This window comes from Henckelia pumila, chromosome 2 (genome assembly GCF_033568475.1).
Source record: "Henckelia pumila isolate YLH828 chromosome 2, ASM3356847v2, whole genome shotgun sequence".
NCBI lineage: Eukaryota > Viridiplantae > Streptophyta > Magnoliopsida > Lamiales > Gesneriaceae > Henckelia > Henckelia pumila.
In genome coordinates this window covers 157,709,249-157,730,025 of record NC_133121.1, presented here as the reverse complement: position 1 = coordinate 157,730,025, position 20,777 = coordinate 157,709,249, and positions in this window count along the sequence as shown.

Genomic DNA, 20,777 nt, shown 5'->3' with positions numbered 1-20,777 from the left:
TGAAACTTGGTCCATTGAATAAAACTGGAATTGTTATTCAGTTAGCTGATAGGTCTAGTATATACCCTTGGGGAGTAGTAGAAGATGTGATGGTGCAAGTGAATGAATTGGTGTTTCTTGCAGATTTTTATGTGCTAGAAATGGAAAACGGTGATCATAATAGTCTTATTTTTTTAGGCAGACCGTTTTTGAAAAATTCCATGACAAAAATTGATGTTCACAGTGGCACACTTATTATGGAATTTGACGGCGAGGTGGTGAAATTTAATATTTATGATGCCATGAAATTTCCTGATAGTGATGATTGTGTGTTTTCTGTTGACATTGTGGATTTCTTGGCACAAGATTTTTGTGAGCATGCAGGAAAAGATGATCTCGAGGTGGCTATTACAGCACCCATTATGCAGACGGAAGATGGAATTCGATGTAATCATGAAGTGGAAGAGATTGAGAAACTTCTGAATAGTTCGCCTGAGCTACCTCAGTCAGGTAATGTCTCTTACTTAGCTTTGCCAATCTCGAATACTAGGCGCCTTCCATCTGTATTGCAGGCACCAGAGGTCGAACTAAAGACGCTTCCAAAACATTTGAAATATGTTTTCCTTGGTAAAAGAGAAACACTACCGGTTATCATCTCCAACAGTTTGGAAGTCGATCAAGAGAAGCAATTAGTCAAGGTGTTACAAGAGCACAAGACTGCTATTGGATGGACCATAGCAGACATTAAGGGAATTAGCCCCTCCACATGCATGCATCGAATTTTGATGGAGGAAGGAGCGAATCCCTCACGCTAGCCGCAACGCAAACTGAATCCACCGATGATGGAAGTGGTAAAGGCGGAAATTCTGAAGCTACTTGAAGTTGGGGTGATCTACCCAATTTCTAACAGTCAGTGGGTTAGTCCGATACAAGTGGTACCAAAGAAAACCGGAATCACGGTGGTGAAGAATAAGGATGACGAGATGGTTTCCACCCGTATTCAAAATGGGTGGAGGGTTTGTATTGACTATAGGAAGCTGAATGCCGGAACCCGAAAGGACCACTTTTCTTTACCCTTTATTGATCAAATGATTGAAAGGTTAGCGTGTCATCCTTACTATTGTTTTCTTGATGGATATTCTGGTTATTTTCAGATTGCTATCACGCCAGAGGATCAGGGAAAAATGACATTCACTTGCCCGTTTGGCACCTTTGCGTATCGACGGATGCCCTTTGGATTTTGCAATGCACCGGCCACTTTCCAACGGTGTATGGTTAGTATTTTTTCAGACTTTATTGAGCATATCTTAGAAGTTTTTATGGATGACTTCACTGTCTATGGTGATTCCTTTGAAAATTGTCTATCTAACCTTGCACTTGTCCTTAAGAGGTGTGCCAAAACCAACCTAGTTTTAAATTCTGAAAAATGTCATTTTATGGTTGGGCAAGGTGTGGTTTTGGGTCATGTTGTGTCATCTAAGGAAATAGAGGTAGATAGAGCTAAAATTGATATCATTCAGTCTCTACCTTACCCCACATGTGTGCGGGAAGTGCGTTCTTTCCTTGGCCATGCAGATTTTTACAGGAGGCACATTCAAGATTTCGCCAAGATCGCATCCCCCATGTGCAGGCTATTACAAAAAGATGTGTCATTTGAGTTCAATGAGTCATGCAATCATCCTTTGACATATTGAAAAACTCCTTGACATCTGCACCAATAATCCAACCACCGGATTGGAGCAAGCCCTTTGAGATTATGTGTGATGCCAGTGACTACGCAGTTGGCGCTGTTTTAGGCCAGAAAGTTGGGAAAGCATCGCATGTTATTTACTACGCTTCACGTATCCTGAACGATGCCCAACAAATTATTCCACTACTGAAAAGGAGCTTCTAACTATTGTTTTTGTTTTAGAAAAATTTTGCTCCTATTTACTTGGTGCTAAAGTTATTGTTTATTCTGACCATGCAGCTCTTATTTTTCTGATGGCGAAGAAAAAGGCAAAACCAAGGCTGATCCGGTGGATACTACTGCTGAGCGAATTTGATGTAGAAATCAAAGACAAAAGAGAAGCCGAGAATCAAGTTGCTGATCACTTGAGTCGTCTAGTTCATATTGATGAGGAGCTGAATTTGCGTGAAGAATTTCCTGATGAATAGCTATTTTCGGCAAGCGCCGAATTACCATGGTACGCCAATATTGTGAATTATTTAGTTACTAATGGTTTCCCCTCTGAATTTTCCAAGGCGCAAAAAGACAAAGTGAGAAGCGATGCGAAGTATTATGTGTGGGATGATCCATACTTGTGGAAGCACTACGCTGATCAAGTCATACGTCGATATGTACCCGCAAGCGAGGTAATCCCTATCCTCACGTTTTGTCATTCTTATGCATGTGGTGGCCACTTTGGGCCAAAAAGGACATCAAGGAAGGTGTTGGACAGTGGTTTTTTCTGGCCTTCCTTATTTCGAGACGCCTACCTGTTCTGTAAGTCGTGCGCTCAATGTCAAAAGATAGGTAACATCTCCCAACAAAAGGAGATGCCCCAATAACCTATTCTAGTTTGTGAGATTTTTGATGGTTGGGGCATCGACTTCATGGGACCTTTCCCAAGTTCATATGGTTATATTTATATATTACTTGCTGTGGATTATGTCTCGAAGTGGGTGGAAGCACAGGCCACCCGTACTGACGATTCTCAAGTTGTTGCAGAGTTTATTAAGCATAACATTTTCTCTAGGTTTGGAATTCCTAGAGCCCTCATCAGTGATAGAGGCACACACTTCTGCAACCGAGCCGTGGCGAGTCTACTGAAGAAATACCATGTGACACACAGGATTTTCACGGCATATCATCCACAATCCAACGGTCAAGTTGAGGTATCAAACAGAGAAATTAAATCTATCCTAGAGAAGACCGTGAATCCTACGAGAAAGGATTGGAGCTTGCTATTGGATGATGCCTTGTGGGCATATAGAACCGCATTTAAGACACCGATTGGAATGTCTCCATATCAGTTGATTTTTGGGAAAGTCTGTCATCTGCCAGTGAAATTGGAGCATAAAGCCTATTGGGCTATCAAAAATTTTAACATGCAGATGGATGAGAGCGGCGAACACCGGAAGCTATAGTTGCAAGAATTGAAAGAGATCCGAAATGATGCCTATGCTAGCTCTAAGATTTACAAGGACAAAACAAAGGCCTTCCATGAGAAGATGATCTCTCGACGGAACTTCGAAGTCGGTCAGAAAGTTTTGCTCTATCATTCACGACTTCGGTTATTTCCAGGTAAGTTACGTTCGCGTTGGAATGGACCTTTTGTTGTAACTAATGTCTTTCCTCATGGTGCAGTCGAAATTCAAAGTTTGGACACATCCAAAACATTCAAGGTGAATGGCCACCGGCTTAAGCACTACTTTGAAGGAGTACAAGTGAACATCGGAGTGTAAGAGCACGATATCACTCTCGATGCCCCACCAAATTTCGACTAAATCATGGCATACAGTCGAGCTATAGACTGGCTGCAAATTTAGCGCTGACTGGGAGGCAACCCAGTGTTTCTTTCGCTTTTGCTTTTGCTCGTTTTTACTCGTTTGTTTCCTTTAGTCTTAATTTTAGTTCCCTTTGTTTCTTGTTTTTCCGAATTTTTGAAAAAAATTTCCGCTTTGTGCGCTCGATCCTGCATACTTATGCGATCAAGCGCACGTTTTTCCCCAAGTCTCTGCCCTGAAATTTAAAAAGCACGCGCTCGATCCTGCGTACTCACGCGATCGAGCGCGCGCCCCTGAACCCACCTATTTCTTTCTGTTACCCCTTTTTTCCTTCACTTTCTCTCACCCTCTCTATCGGCTACTTAGCACCCCAAACCCCCTAATTTGATTTTTTTCAAATCTTCACATAATTTTCTTGGCACACTGCAGGTCTTTCTACTAAGGATTACATTCATCATCCTACATCTCTTCTCCACTACTCTAGTGCCCAATTTTTCCAAGAAACACCGGAATTCTTAGCGCACGCCATATGTTCGATATATTGCCCCAGTCAAAATTCTTGCCCATCTCACATTACTATGGGCCCAAAATGCACCCGAGAGCATGGCGAATCATCTCGCCAAAGAGCAGCGCATATTCAAGAACCAATTCACCCGGCCGGCCAATTTGTCAATCAAGCGGCGCGGGATCGTTACGATCATGCCAAAACCCACCGATCCCCTATTACTGAAAGAGGCTTCGATCTCCATATTGACGACAGCAACGTGGCTACTTATCTTTTGGACCGTGGTTGGGGCACGTTTAGTCAACAACCATCTCCAGCTATCGTCCCTCATGTGCGAGAATTTTATGCGAATGCGGCAGAGCGCCAGGATAGTAAAGCATTCGTCTGGGGCATTTTGGTTTCTTATATGCCCCAGGACTTGAATTCCCTTTTGGAGACGCCAGACGTTGACGATAGTCTGTTCCAAAGCATGCAAGCCGCTCCAGATTTGGACGAAGTCATCATTCAAATTTGCATGCAAGGAGCCGCCTGGCGGGTTGATTATAAGTGCTTTAAGGAGAAGTTTCTCCACATGGATCTGGCTGCGTGGTACATTTTTGTAGCCCGTCGCCTCATGCCGATTTCCCATACAAGCGAGGTTCATGTCGAAAGGGCCGTGCTACTATATGCTTTGGATCTACATCTATCGGTCAATGCGGGCTGGGTGATTCACGCGCAGATACGCCATTCTTTCCATACAAGGACGTCGGCCCTTTTCTTCCCCATGATTATTACACAGCTGTGCCTACGCGCCGGTGTGCCATATAGACCCGACGAGGAATGGTTACCACCCATGCGTCCTATTGACCGCAACACTCTCGCTGCCAAACTCGCATATCGCCAAAGCCTTTTCATGGTGGATAACGAATTCAGGCCGGCTCCGGACCCCGTTCCTCCTCCACCAGTTCCCCATCAGACTACCACTATCACCGTTCGTGAATTAGCACAACGGGCGTGGTACCAAGATGCTTTCAATGCAGCTGCGGCCTCAAATTTTCAAGTCATAGATTTTATGTGTCGTGGCATTTCTGAGAGGCTCGGGATCGATCCTTCTACGTTACCACCAGCCGTCCCTTTTCCACCGGCTTTCGAGCTTCGAGGTGCTAATCCTGTCTTTCCTCCCGAGCATGAAGAGGATGAGGATGCCAACCATTGATGAGGGGAGTTTCGTTTTTCCTTTTCCGCATTGCATTTTGTTTCATTAATTGTTATGTTTTGTTTTATATTGCATTGAGGACAATGTTTAGTTTAAGTGTGGGGGGGGGGGGGGGTGTGCATTCTTGCATTGCATTTCATTTGCTTAGTTGTTTTTGTTGCACTATTGCATTTAGTTCATTTTTGAGTTTTAGCATTCTGTTGCATTGTGTTTTGAGTTGAGAAAGAAACGGGTAGCATGGACAATGATGAAGCTTTGTTTGTGTATTACATGCCTATCTGACAAATTTTTGCACTGATGGAACTCCCTAGACGAGTGAATTCTTATATACTCTGTGAATTACACCCTAATCTGAATTTTGAAACATACACACGTGGATAGGATTGAGGCATTGTTTTGATTATTTGGGCCTAAATTTTCTTGAAGTTTTTATCCTTAGATGCCATTTGAGCCGTCACATATATATGAGCACATGAGGTGCATATTTCTGAATTTTGTGCAAAATCATCGTTTACTGTTGATGATTTCTCTTTTCTGCACTGATTAATATTTGTATGAGTTGATTGTGGATTGAGACATGTCTAGAATTTGTTCAAACACCCCTCGAGGCGCAATACAGGTACCCTGTGACTTAGGAGTGATGTAGGCAATTTTTCTGAATTCGTTTGAGCTTTTCAAGCCACCCACTTTATTAATTATCCCTAGTACCTTGTTTGAGCCTGATTGAAAATCGAATGGCATGCGTGTAAACATTTGGTAAACCTTCATTTGGCATTATTTCAAGGTCCTACAACTACTACCTATAGCCTAAACACTATGTCCTACCTTTAAGGGAGTGAATTGAATGTTGAACTTATTTTATGCTCCTGCGTTGAATGGTTAATATGGAATGGTGTGATGATAGCTTGAAATAAAAGAATAAAATAGTAGTGGAAAGGGGATGGAAAAAAATAAAAAAATACAAAGTGGTGAAAAAGAAAAGAAGAATATTGAATGGTGAAAAGCATTAGAAAAGAAATGGAGGTCAGGGAAGTGAAAAGTGGTGTGAAACTGAATGAAAAAGGAGTGAACTTTTAAGATAGATATAATTTACTCCCTCTTTGAATCCTTTTCCTTTATTGTAGCTATAAGCCAAGCCTTACATTATAAACTGAATAAGACCTATTGACCGAATCACAGTCGCCTAATATACTAGTTGGAGAGGGGTTGTGTGAATTTTGCCTATGGACTGTCGATTGACACGATTGATGAGTATGAATTTTTATCAAAACACGTACACACTTGATTTCTTTGTGTTTAACCGATGATGAGTGTGTTGATTTGATTTCCATTCATTGTAATCCTATGAAACCATGAAAAGTCCTTATGATCTATGAATGTGTGAATTGGATTTGGAGGCGAGTGTTTGGAACGTGAGTTGCGGGGTTTGTAAGTTTGTGGGGTGACATCAGTATGGTTTTAAAATTTTCAAAATAATGGAGTTGGATGGATGAATTTGATGAACTGAGGCCAGTGCTCCGTAGTATTTCTTGATTCTTGTTTTGCATATTTTGTTTTACATAACTTGCTCGAGGGCGAGCAAGAGTTAAGTGTGGGGGTATTAGATAGGCATATTTTGTTTGCATATTTTGTTAGTAGTTTGCATGTTTTTAATTGTGTTTGTTCATGTTGTTATCTTAGTTTTGTCTTTTGCATGCATTTACATTCATAACATACTCCCGGGTTTAATGTGTAGGAGATTTAAAGTTAAAAATCAAGAGGACAGTGTTGGCCAGTTTTTCCATGCGATCGATCGGGTGTACTTGTGCGATCGAGCGCGCGCAAGGAAAATTGAAGGCAGTGATCGCAGATAAGTAGCGCGCTCGATCAACTGAGTTGATAGGATCGAGCGGGCGTCATCTTTCGGGAAAGAATTTTTAATTTTGGAAATTTTTTTATTTTAGTTCCTAGCCTTTATTAGACTTTTATTCCGAATTGGGAGGATTATTATCAGACTTTTGGGAGATTATTTAGGAGGCTAGGTTTTATTCTTGAATTCTTAACTCTAGTTTCCTTCTTTTTCTTTGAATTTTATGAATTTTGTTATGAATCGTTGTAGCTAAACTCTTATACTTGATTGAGGGAGACGAAACCTTGATATATGTTGTTCATGAGATTTGATTCGTAGTGTTTAATCTTTATTAAGTATCAATTTTTGATCTGTTTTATTTTAAGTTTGTATGCGAGATTCTAGGATTGGCCATCTTAGGATTTTGTATTGCAAGCGATAGCTAAATTAGAGTTCAAATCCGTAATTGTTTGAATAACCTAATTTTCAAAGCAACTACGTGTGATAATTTCTCCTGTTGAATTTATTATTTCGTAGGATCAATTATTGAATAGGCTAAATGCAACCGCTGGTATTTGTGTTGTCTAGTTTCGTCAGTTTTACTAGTTTGAATGCTACCATGAATTTAAATCTAGATTGCTGTTATCGGGTTGATTCATTGGTAAGGGTTAATTTTGAATGCTGTTTTCTAATTAACTAAAATTACGGTGAAACAGGAATTGAATTTTCAATGACGAATATTTAATTGGATTAATTATTTTTAGGGAATCGATGATTGAATGAATGAATATCAAGGGTGTAGTCGATCGATACCAAGTCTCGTCTCCTATTGATTTTCTCCAATCTTTTGTTTAATCTTGCATGCTAGTGAATTTTAATTGTTTAAAAGTTTTAGTAGTTAATCCAAACTTCAAAATCCCCTTTTATTTGTTTGGAACACATTAAATTTACCTTTCCTCGTGGGAACGATCCCTACTCACACTACTACATTTTTAGTGATTATCTGTTTGAGTTGGGTAATTTGGGCGTGACACGATTAAGAGCTACCAAATTTTGGCGCCGTTGCCGGGGAATGGTGTTAATTTATTGTGTTCGTTTATTCTATTTTCTTTTTGTTTTATTTTGTTATTCTCACTCTCTTCTCTTTTCTTTGGTTGCATCTTTCTCTAGTTCATTCTTTCAGGTGATCTTGTTGAAGAGGATTTTTTCTACGATCCAGAAATCGAAAGAACTTTGCATAGGCGAAGGCGAGAACTCCGTAGGCAACAACAAGAAGCCGTTGCTCGAGCTGCTTTTCCAGAAGAAGAGATGGCTGCTAATGCTAATGCTAACCTGAGTCTCAGACAATTGGGCACTCTTGATCCCAATCAACAACCTTTATGCATTACTTTTCCTATATTAGAAAATAATGCTACTTTTGAGCTTAAATCTGGTTTAATTCACTTACTACCTGCTTTTCATGATCTTGCATATGAGGACCCGAATAAACACTTGATGGAATTCCATGTGGTTTGCACGAGTATGAAACCCCATGGAGTGACAGAGGAGCAGATTCAACTGAGGGCCTTTCCTTTCTCTTTGAAGAGTGCTGCTAAGGATTAGCTATATTACTTGCCCTCTGGCTCTACCACAACGTGGACGGAAATGAAAAGGATCTTTCTGGAAAAATATTTCCCAGCCTCTAGAGCTGCGAACATCCGGAAGGAGATTTATGGAATCAAGCAGTATTCAGGGGAATCACTACACGAATATTGGGAGCGGTTCAAAAAGCTTTGCGCTAGCTATCCGCAACACCAGATAAGTGAAAACCAGTTAATTCAATTATGCTATGAAGGTTTGTTACCTCATGACAGGAGTATGTTAGATGCAGCGAGTGGAGGTGTTTTCATGGATAAAACACCGGTACAAGCGAGAAATTTAATTAAGAACATGGCTGCCAATTCTCAACAATTCGGCGCCAACAGGAATGAGCATGTACCAAGGAAGACTAATGAGGTAAATGTCTATTCCCTTGAACAACAATTAATTGAATTGACGACTCTTGTGCGTCAGATGGCTGTAGGGAATGGACAAACCGCAAAGGCGTGTGGAATTTGTGCTGCAGTGGGACACGCTACTGATATGTGTCCCACACTTCAAGAAGAATCAGTTGAACAGGTCAACGCTACTGGAGGATTTCCTGGACCACCTCAGCGAAAATATGATCCTTATTCCAACATATTCAATCCTGGTTGGAAGGATCATCCAAATCTACGATATGGGAATCCTCAAGCAAATCAATCGGGGCCTCAAGCACCACCACATAATCAAAATTATAGGCCGCCGTATCCTCAACAGCAGCAGCAGAGACCACAAATACCAAAGCCAGGTGAGTTTCTTGAGAATATTGTTAAGGAGCTTGCTACTAACACTGCAGCTTTTCAACAGGACACAAGAACAAGTATCCAAAACTTGAGTAACCAGATGGGACAGCTCGCCACCGCCATCAATACGCTAGAAGCACAGCATTCTAATGCTTTGCCATCACAGACTGTGATAAACCCAAGGGAGAAAGCAAGTGAAATCAGTCTAAGGAATGGGAAGGAGTTGAAAATCAAGGAGAAAGAAGTGGAAGCTTCATCCAAAGAGAAGTCACAAGAAGAGCTGAAAGCGACTGATGGAGAAGTATCTAAGGAAGAAGCGCCTAGAGGTAAGTTTTCTCCACTTTTTGAATATAAACCTGTCGCCCCTTTTCCCTTAGCACTTAAGGAGTTTATAAAAGATGAAGGGATAAAGGATCTTTATGAAACTTTTCGTAGATGTGAGGTAAATATTCCGTTGCTAGATGCTATTAAGCAGCTACCTCGATACGCGAAGTTCTTGAAGGAACTGTGCACAGCAAAGAGGAAACAGAAATTGAAGGGCTGTCAAAAAGTGGAACTTGGTAAAAATGTATCTGCTGTGATCCAAAGAAAATTACCCGCAAAATGTAAGGATCCAAGTATGTTTTCTATCACATGCACCATAGGGAATGTTAGACTTGAAAAGGCCATGCTAGATCTAGGAGCATCAATCAATGTTATGCCTTATTCCATCTATGCATCCTTGAAACTTGGTCCATTGAATAAAACTGGAATTGTTATTCAGTTAGATGATAGGTCTAATGCATACCCTAGGGGAGTAGTAGAAGATGTGTTGGTGCAAGTGAATGAATTGGTGTTTCCTGCAGATTTTTATGTGCTAGACATGGAAAACGGTGATCATAATAGACCTATTTTGTTAGGAAGACCGTTTTTGAAAACTTTCATGACAAAAATTGATGTTCACAGTGATCCCCTATTATTGAAAGAGGCTTCGATCTCCATATTGACGACAGCAATGTGGCTACTTATCTTTTGGACCGTGGTTGTGGCATATTTAGTCAACAACCATCTCCAGCTATCGTCCCTCTTGTGCGAGAATTTTATGCGAATGCGGCAGAGCGCCAGGATATTAAAGCATTCGTCCGGGGCATTTTGGTTTCTTATACGCCCCTGGACTTGAATTCCCTTTTGGAGATGCCAGACGTTGACGATAGTCTGTTCCAAAGCATGCAAGCCGCTCCGGATTTGGACGAAGTCATCAGTCAAATTTGCATGCAAGGAGCCGCCTGGCGGGTTGATTATAAGTGCTTTAAGAAGAAGTTTCTCCACATGGATCCGGCTGCGTGGTACATTTTCGTAGCCCGCCGCCTCATGCCGATTTCCCATACAAGTGAGGTTCATACCATATGCATTCTACCGTAAAAACATGCATGTGCTAAAGCAGTAAAATATATAAAAAAATTAGCACATACTCATGCAACACATATAATATATATCATGCTGACCATCTCAGTCAGTACTTATGTACCTTACTACAGGCAGTTCCTAGCAGTCCCACTCTAGGTTCCAAGCCTATCATCAGCTCTACAATGAAAATACTCATGCATAATTTAATAAGCTCTAAAAGCCTTAACTAAGCTATTGCATACTCCCAAATAATTTTAGGAAGCAAAAACTATACCTGCGTCCGTCGTCAGCCCACTGATGGCGACTACCCCAAAACTTAGGCACAACTCTGCTACGACGTCGGGATCGCTTTGCTACTTTCGGATTCCCAATAGGACGCCTAGAAATCCCTAGATATAAGTTAGAAGACTAAGAAAAGAGAGAGAAGAGAGGAGAGGGATGAGTTGCAAATGAGCCTCGACACCTCTATTTATAGACAGAGAACAGAACGTCCGTCCGGGGTTCGTTGCATCCGATCTCGAACGTTGCGTCTGTTCCACCTTTGTTGCGTCCGATTGTCACATCACGGTCGTAAGCAATGACATCATCTTGCTGACATCATGGATGACATCAAATGGCCAGAACTTTGCGTCCGTTCCACGAACGTTGCTTCCTTTCTAGGTCATTCTACGTGCCATTTCCGATCATTTTGAGTCCATTTCCGAAATCCGTTAATCCATATGAAATTTCTTTAATCATGTTTTAATTAATCTAATCATGATCACATGATTAACATACTCATTAATTTCTAAGTACGGATACGGGTCACTACATTCTCCACCCTAAAAAGATTTTGTCCTCGAAATCTTGGGTAGAACCTCGAGAACGTATTAAAGATCCTTATTTGCGCGTCTGGTCGAATAGCTTTCGACACACTCAGACTCTTGAAAAAATTCTTGCAAGCTCCATTAATGCTGAACCGCATTAGCATTCTCCCAGTTGCAATTTACTGCGCTACTTGTCGACAGTCGAACTCCTCTGGCACTAATGTATCACAACAATGATACATCTTCCATTCTGACCATGATCTCACTGATCACGAAGGATGCAAACACCCGCTCTATTGAGATCATCGTCCCAAAGAAAAGTCTTAGACTGACAAAGACCAACTCATAACCTGACTGGCTTACGACACTCGTCAAATTACCAAACTAAATCTAACCATCTGATGGTTCCCAAAAGCTTTCGGTGCATAACACCTTTAGTCAGAAAACACCAATCCCAACACTGAGCTGTCACATCCTATCATGAATCTCTCTTCAAGAGGATCCAGTTGACACTAATCTATACTCCATCGTAACTGCTTAACACGATTCCCAGACTGGTTATCCTTCCCATGCTCCCTTGATGCAAAAACAAGCTTCTAAAGCAATACTAGGAACTCAGACCACCAAGTCTGGTGCGAATCATAGTTCACGTTTCTTAGTATAACCCAACTAGTACCTTGTTGAGAATATCGTTACTTGGCAATCATGATGCTAAGTCATCTCTTAACCATTGACTTGCAAAGTTATACGCATATGCCGCAATGTCAATCATCGCATCTCTGATGATCTACATCATCTCGACCATAGGTTATTCACCCATGAATTCCAATCGATGGACATCCTCCTGATATTTATACATACCCACAATCACTGTACACACATCAAGACTAAAGAAATCTCCCACCAATATGCTCGACTGCGACATTACATAGTGCACAGACATATGGAAACGCTTCCTATTCTGTCTCGAAACTCGACAGTCATTGCACCTGGTATAACTCACCTCGGAGTCTCAAATGACACCATCATCACTAGCTACCTTTCACGCATCCGTCCATTGTCCATTGATAAAACGCCATATCCTTGACAAACAGTCTGCACGGATGTGACTCACTGACTGGAAAGAACGAATTTGATCCGTCCTGATCTTGCGAAGTCTTCATTTCCAAAGGCAAATCTAATTGGCTAATAAGTCGATCATCAACTATCTCAACAGTATCACGGACCTTATGCTGGAAACTAGTGACATAACATGCTAGATCTTGAAAACTAGATCCTAGTTAATGTCAAATATCACGATCAGACAACTGATGTCCCCCTTGATAATGTCCATTAGCTTTTCCAATACTCGTCGGATTCAACACAATAACACTCTGTCAAAATGTTTGGTTGACACCATTAATTTATTGTTAGTGGACAACTCTCGCACGAAGTAAAAATCTTGATCCCTTCCGTTACTCAACCCGAGTATACGATTGCTATCACTAAGCAATTGTTGGAATCAATATAAGTTTCTTCTTAGCAAAAGACACTATTTTGGGAAACTACCAACTCCCTTGCTTGTCTCTATTGTCAAGTTATCACCTAACTTGGCCATACAAGTTCAATTTCAATCGTCCCCGATTACAGCAATCCCAAAAGACTCACCTCCGGAAACCCTAGAGATTCTAAATTACCCAAATCGTCAACTCCTCTGAGATTGTACCAGATACAAATCTCCTTAAGCACTTCACGACAAAATATTGTCCCAAGTATTTCTCGATTCGCTATGTCCTAATCATCACTGATTGGACTCAACTAATAGATCTTGTCGAGTATACTGTGGCTCACACTTAGCTCAATAGTGAAACTCAAATAAAACTACCTCAGTGGCTCAATCAATAATTTTGACTTCGCTGTCACAAGTCTATTATTCCCAACACTTGGAATAACCAACTTTCTCTGGTGCAACACAATTATACTCGATAGTCAAACAATAGCTATTAGTAGTCTATTGACACCATCTCCCGCCTTACTACTGACAGCTACCTTGTACACTGGAATCGAATCTTAAGGCAAACTAAACCCAAGAATTTCTCGTGATCTATCAACTTAGATTATTTCCATCTCATGGAAAATCATACGCTTAATTCTGAATGCATCAGAAAGTACTTAGCACAATCACTGGACTCATTATCCACTGCCTCGTTCATTCAGAAGGAATGTCATGGCTAATCAAGTTCAAAAATTATACCTAATGAATCCCAAAGATTCCCAAAATCTCCGGACATGCTCCTGATTATATCCCACGCTATTGTGCAACAATTCAAGAGTGAGGAATCTTACCACGATAACCCACCTGAACAACCATCAAAGCTTTACGAGTATAGGCCACGCTTCCCTTACGCCTCAAATAGTTCTGTACAATCCTTAGCATCCGATATATTCTACTACTGATGAAGTCAATCATCATGGCGCAATTTTTTTATTCGAGTCGAAGTCTCAAAACAGCATTCCATTAAGTATCTTGGTTAACTCCTGTTACAAGGAAACCCTAATCATAACCCTGATGACAATTCCTAGCCATCGCTGGTAGAAATCCGTCTACCTACTAGATCGATCCATGTAGCAGTATTCCCTAGGTCAAAACCTATTTGCTAAAAGTGCACACTCGTCAAGGAAATTCCTCCAAGACTGGTCCTCACAGCAGAACATTAAAACTAATATCTCTGACAAAACCCAGACAATATCTAAACATTGATATCAAACCTGATATATACTACAAGGTCATACCTCGTCGTGACTGTTACCAAAACTCTAGACTGAGTAGACTTCCCACCGCCATCCCCTGAAGCACAAAGGCTCCCAGGTAATCCTCTGAAGTACAAAGACTCCCAGAGTAACACTGGCATAGGATCGCGCCTCATCACATCTAATCATGGTCATAGTCCACAACTCTCGGCATATACTGGACCTGGTTCCTGATAAAAACCCATCATTACGAAGTCTCAACCTACGAAGGTCATCAGAATATTGTTCTAAGGAAACAAGCTAGAACAAAACTCATGCCCTTGACGATTCAACTCGTCGCTGGCACTAACTTAGTCCACTGACTAACTAGGTCCATCCTAGGAAAAATACCTAGACTAACCACATGTCAAGCTGTTACAATCGGCCTACTCATAACCTATGAGTTACAATAGTTGAACACCAATCAACTAGAACCATGCCAATCTTAGCAAGATCACTTGCAATCATCCTCGAATTGCTGGATAAATAATACACGTATCATTACTTCAAGTTATGCACAATTTCTTTATTACAATCCCAAATAATACAATTACAATATTCAAAATACAATGAAAATGTACAACCGTTAAATTGAAATGATACAACCAAAGTATGATGATTCATTACAAATGAAATACTGTTTACAACTGCAATGATACAGTATTTAAAATCATTGTACTAGTCTTCGTTTCTTGAGCATGAAGCTTCTTATCGACACATGCATCAATGCAAGCATACTCCGGCCCAAATCTCTCGGTATCTAGTCTTGCCAAGACTTCCAGAGAAATAACTCGAGCTCGCTAACCAGCTATGCTCTGCATCAGTGCATGTCAGTCGACCTCTTCTACGCACGATCTACCATCAGCGTTCTTCTTGAAACTAATTTATGATTTTGAACATGAAGTTTGTCATGTGCCTACCGAACGCATCGATACAAGCATACAGATAAAATCATGTCTTGCATGACTTTAATGACCTTACGCTTAGACCCAGTCATGCCTTAGCCACTCGAGGCATTCCCAGGTGAAGGTCTTTATGACAATCTCTTCAACTACAAGTGGAGAATCTCTTCGGACTAAAACCACATGGGTTGTTACACACCATTCGTTCCAAAAAGTCCTCAGAGGTATCTAACGCGATATACTCGTTCTTCTCTTCCAGTCTTCCCCGGCTGAAATCCATATGTTCTTCGATCAGCATCCCAATGCATCAAATGATGAATCGTCCACAACAGTCAGCCTATCTATCGATATGCTACTACTGGTGTTCTCATCACTGTTTCATTCCTTATAGTAAAGACTTCTTCCGCAAATCTCGGCAATGAAGAACCAAATCATCCTTCGTTAGGTCTCACCAATCCTACAACAATAATCCAAAGTCTCAGTACTATATCCCAAGTCTCTTGCATGCAGCTCTGATACCAATAAATGTAGCGACCCAACCTGGATCCACTACCTGATCAGAGTTTAGAGCATAATTAAGCATGTATAAAATAAATTTCTGATGAAGACTTGAATAAAAGCAGACCGGCAGAATACAACCGGTTAAACAAATTCGATTATACAACCCAATCGAATAAATAATCCTAAGGGCAATCAAAACCTACAGCTAATCCTGCTATATTCACCGGTCACTGGCTACTCCAAGCTCCTGGTGCTCAATCCAACATCTACACCTGCCCCGTCGAATGGGGTGCCAGACATACGAAAAATACTGGACGTGAGCGACTACACTCAATACGGAAGCAATGATATATAAAATATATGCAACACATAAATGTATTTAAAACCAAGGTAAAATAGTATGCTCAGAGCGCCAAGAATATGCAAAGCTGTGCCGGATAGCTAATCCGCGGTGCCGCTCCCATATTCTCCTACCGACTATAGTTTTTAATCCACTGTCATGGTCGCTCCTAGTGATAGCAAAACCAGGGGCTGAGTCTCCTCAATCCCAACCCAAATCCAAAACAGGAAACTTGGTTCATATGGAAACTGGCAATCCCCGCCTCGAGTCCATGATGAGTTACAAGCTCCCTAGGGAAACTGTCAGTGACTCACATCATACTAGATGCAGTCTATCGTAAAAACATGCATGTGCTAAAGCTGCAAAACATATAAACAAGTAGCACATACTCATGAAACACATATAATATATATCATGCTGGCCATCTCAGTCAGTACTTACGTACCTTACTACAGACAGTTTTTAGCAGTCCCACTCTAGGTTCCAAGCCTATCATCAGCTCTACAATGCAAATACTCATGCATAATTTAATAAGCTCTAAAAGCCTTAACTAAGCTATTGCATACTCCCAAATAATTTATGAAGCAAAAGCTATACCTGTGTTCGTCGTCAGCCCACTGATGTCAACTACCCCAAAACTTAGGCACAGCTCCGCTACGACGCCGGGATCGCTCCGCTACTTCCGGATTCCCAATAGGACGCCTAGAAATCCTAGATCTAAGTTAGAAGGCTAAGAAAAAAGAGAGAAGATAGGAGAGGGGCTAGTTGCAAATGAGTCTCGGCACCTCTACTTATGGATAAAGAACATAACGTACGTTCGGGGTTCGTTGAATCCGTTCTCGAACATTGCGTCCGTTCCACATTCTTTGCATGCGATGGTCACATCACGATCTTAAGAAATGACGTCATCTTGCTGATGTCACGGATGACATCAGATGACCAAAACGTTGCGTCCGTTCCACGAACGTTGCTTCCGTTTTAGGTCACCCTTCGGGCCATTTTTGATCATTCTGAGTCCATTTTCGAAGTTCGTTAATCCATCTAAAATTTCCTTAATCATGTTTTACTTAATATAATCATGATCACATGATTAACATACTCATTAATCGCTAATTACGGATACGAGTCACTACAAAATGTAGGAACTCGTGCCCTGTTTTAAGTTAATTAAATTATAAACTAATTAAGGGTTACTATCTAAACAAATCAAGGGCTTAGTTAGGATTAAAATATGAATTGCAAGCTTCGGATCCACCAGAGGGTTCGAAAGCACAGAACAAGGCCTTGTTTAAGTTTTAATCCAAGGCAGTTCCGAAGTTTCGAACGTGTTCGGAAGCGTGATTCATGTTCGGATGCAAATGGACAGTTCAAAAGGCCCGAACTGAGATTGGAACATCCGATCCTTTGCAAAACAGGCAGGTGACTGTGTTCACATTCTTATGTGGGACACGTGATGGATCGAAACATCCAAAGTCCTGATCGAAGCTTCCAAAGCTAGTTGTGCATGAGGTGTCGAGCAGTGGTCATTTCCTGTAGAGTTAAAAAGGTACGAATAGGCTATCAGACAATCTAAACTCAGGAACCCAGATACGTGTCACCCATGCAGAGTTTAGAAGGCCAGAACTCAGGTTTGGGGCATCTGAACATCGTCTATAAGTAAAGCTCTGATGCTTCATTTTTCAGACACAATTTCAATAGATTTCTTCTTGATTCAGTATAAATATTAAGGTAGTCATACTATTAAGTGCCGAGCAATAAAAAAGCGCTTCTGGAATAGCAGCGGAGTTGTGTCTAGAATCCCGATATTTTGACATCAGCGGGCTGGCTAACGAATGACGTAGGTATGGAACGAGGATCCAATTATAAAATGAGAGTATCTACTGGCTTAGTTAAGACTTTCAGATTATGATTAATGATATGGTAATCACTTGACTGTAAGCTACGACCCTAGATTCTGATTGTACTCGACCTATCATATAAAGATACTTATGTATTGATTGAGATTTTCAGCGAGTATGAATGATTATATGTCACATTTTATGAGCCATGGTATATGTTTTATTGCTTTATATACATACTACATGTGCACATACATGTTGAGTTGCATCTTCTTCGAGATAGCCTTTCTAGTAGGGTTTCTCAGAGCTAATCTATATATATCGTATGACAACGAGAGATACTTTTATGATGGAGATTGATGCTACGATGATCTAGATGAGTGTGTGAGCTACCCCATGGTCGGATTCCCAGACGGTGCTACATAATAATTGACACCTATAGGATGAGAAATACTTGGTAGTTGACCAGTCATCTAGTCATCTTATATTACATGCATCATATTAGTTTTTATACTCATAATTTTGTACTAGGCGTTAGTCGCTCATGTCCTTGGTATTATATTAGATACCTATTCCACAGGACATGTCTCAGGTTGGACGGGGCGAGAGGATCGAGGCAGGGTTAAGTGCAGGGACTAAGGGCTGCTGGGAGTTTTATTTTCATGCAGTTAAATTGGTATTTTAATATGGTTGTATAACTATATCTAGTGTTTTTGTACCGGTTCTGTCGGTTTACGTTTTAAACATATTTTAAGTTTCCGCAATTTACTATGTTTAACAATTATTCTGTATTAAGCTAATTATATACTTAAGACTATAATTTAGTAGTTGATCCAGGCAGGGTCACTACAAGGCATGCAAATTAAGATGTTTAAAGTTCATGCGGTAATAATGGACTTGGTTCTATGATGATTTTATGGTATATACATTTGGTTTTGACTTTGGAACTCGTAAATTATGATATTTCTTATATTCAGTTATATTGAAAAAATATCGATTAAGTTAGTGTCTTTTAAATAAAACATTGGTTTTATTCATTAAGATATGTTAAAAAATATGGGTACATGTGATACATGAAAGATAATACTCAGCACAAGAGGACATATCGCATGATTCGTGCATCAGTTTTCTTGACTAGGTTCATGATTTATTTCTTGATTATTCAGTTAAATTGAAATATGTATATCAAGTAGGAGAGTACTGTTAGATTATTTTAATTTAGTTCGTAAAATAATTTAATTATGAACAACATAATTCATCAAGATAAATACGAGAGACGTCTCATATTTAAAAGAAAGAAAGTAAATAATATTATCTGGATTATGATGGTAAATTCAGTTAGATATCATCAAAATTTGCCAAATCTTGATATTCTCTATGATGGTTAGAGAACATTTATAAATAGTGGCATATAGGCTTCCTACATCTATATATGCATTATTCAGAAAATACACCATCTATAAATTCTATTAAGATTTAGAAGATATTTGTTTTCTCGTGCTTTTGGGATCTTAATTTGCTAGTTCATGTCTTAAACTCAATATCAATGGCTAGAAGTTAAATCGTTCATATTTTAATTTTTTCTCATATTGATCTTTATGTATTATGATAATGCGTATCTAGCTCAAATTTAGTTATTCACTAGGTTAAATTTCTAACAAAACATATTTATAGCATAAATGAATATGTTTCTTCCAACAATGGAAAAGAATGATTATTATTGTATAATTAAAGATTTGATGGTGTTTATATGGGGGAAGTCTCTTGCATTGGTTGACCCAAACAATAATTAAGCTCAAGACAAGTGTGAATTCGATGATTCCTAAAGCAAGCTCATCAAAGTTTAATTATAATTTATGGAATAAATATTTTTTAATTGTGGAGGATATCATCTTATTAGTGTGAAAGCATAAGAATTTCGAGAATCTGGCTAAGGAAAATAAATAATTAAGTACATAATTCAGTTAGTCGTTTGAAAAAAGTTGTATTAGGTCGTATGAAAATCTCACATATACATTTGTATGGAAATTAATAGATTCTTGTGCATGCTTCATGCCATTCATTATGACCCCGTCTACTCTTAGATACATTAATTATTTCAATATTGTTAACGCTATCAATATATTATTTTATAGGTGGTTGATGCTTGCATAATTAGAGCTGTCAAAACGAATTTGTAGAATGGACCGGCCTTCTATTTGGACGGATTGAGAAATTAGTAACTCAATCCGTCTATTCGACGGTTCGGACCGGTCAACACGCCAAATTTAAGTTATATTTGAGGGTTGGGACAGATTGATCTGTAACTCGTCACATCTCACCACATGGCGAGGTGGGATGTGACCCAACAAGCTAAACCCACTTTAATAGTTCTATCAACATAGGTTTTATGATTTGATCTTTGCGTTAACTAATTTTGGTATAAAATTTTTGAATATTTTATTGAAATTAAAATTTATAATATTTTTTTGTTGCAAATTTATAATATATTTTGAAAATGAATTATGCGGTCGTTTCAACTTTGATTATATTTGAATAAGACCGAGATAGTTTTTTACTTGATCGTCATTAATTTATAATAATAGATTTTTTTTTTCAAAAATTAAAATAATAGTTATAATAAATAAAAACATATCATGATATCAAAGATAATATAAGTTCTCAAACTGAGGACTAGCTATATATAATTAAGTTCGAGATTGAATTGTTAATTTGCAATTACTATAGATATAAATTAATTATCTTGAAATTCGTGATATATCTATCTGAATATTAAGATAGTAATGTTTGTTAAAATCATTGATCAAATCAATTCAATTTAATTTCATGACATTATAATTTTTATTAGAACATAATATTCTAATCCGAGCGTATAT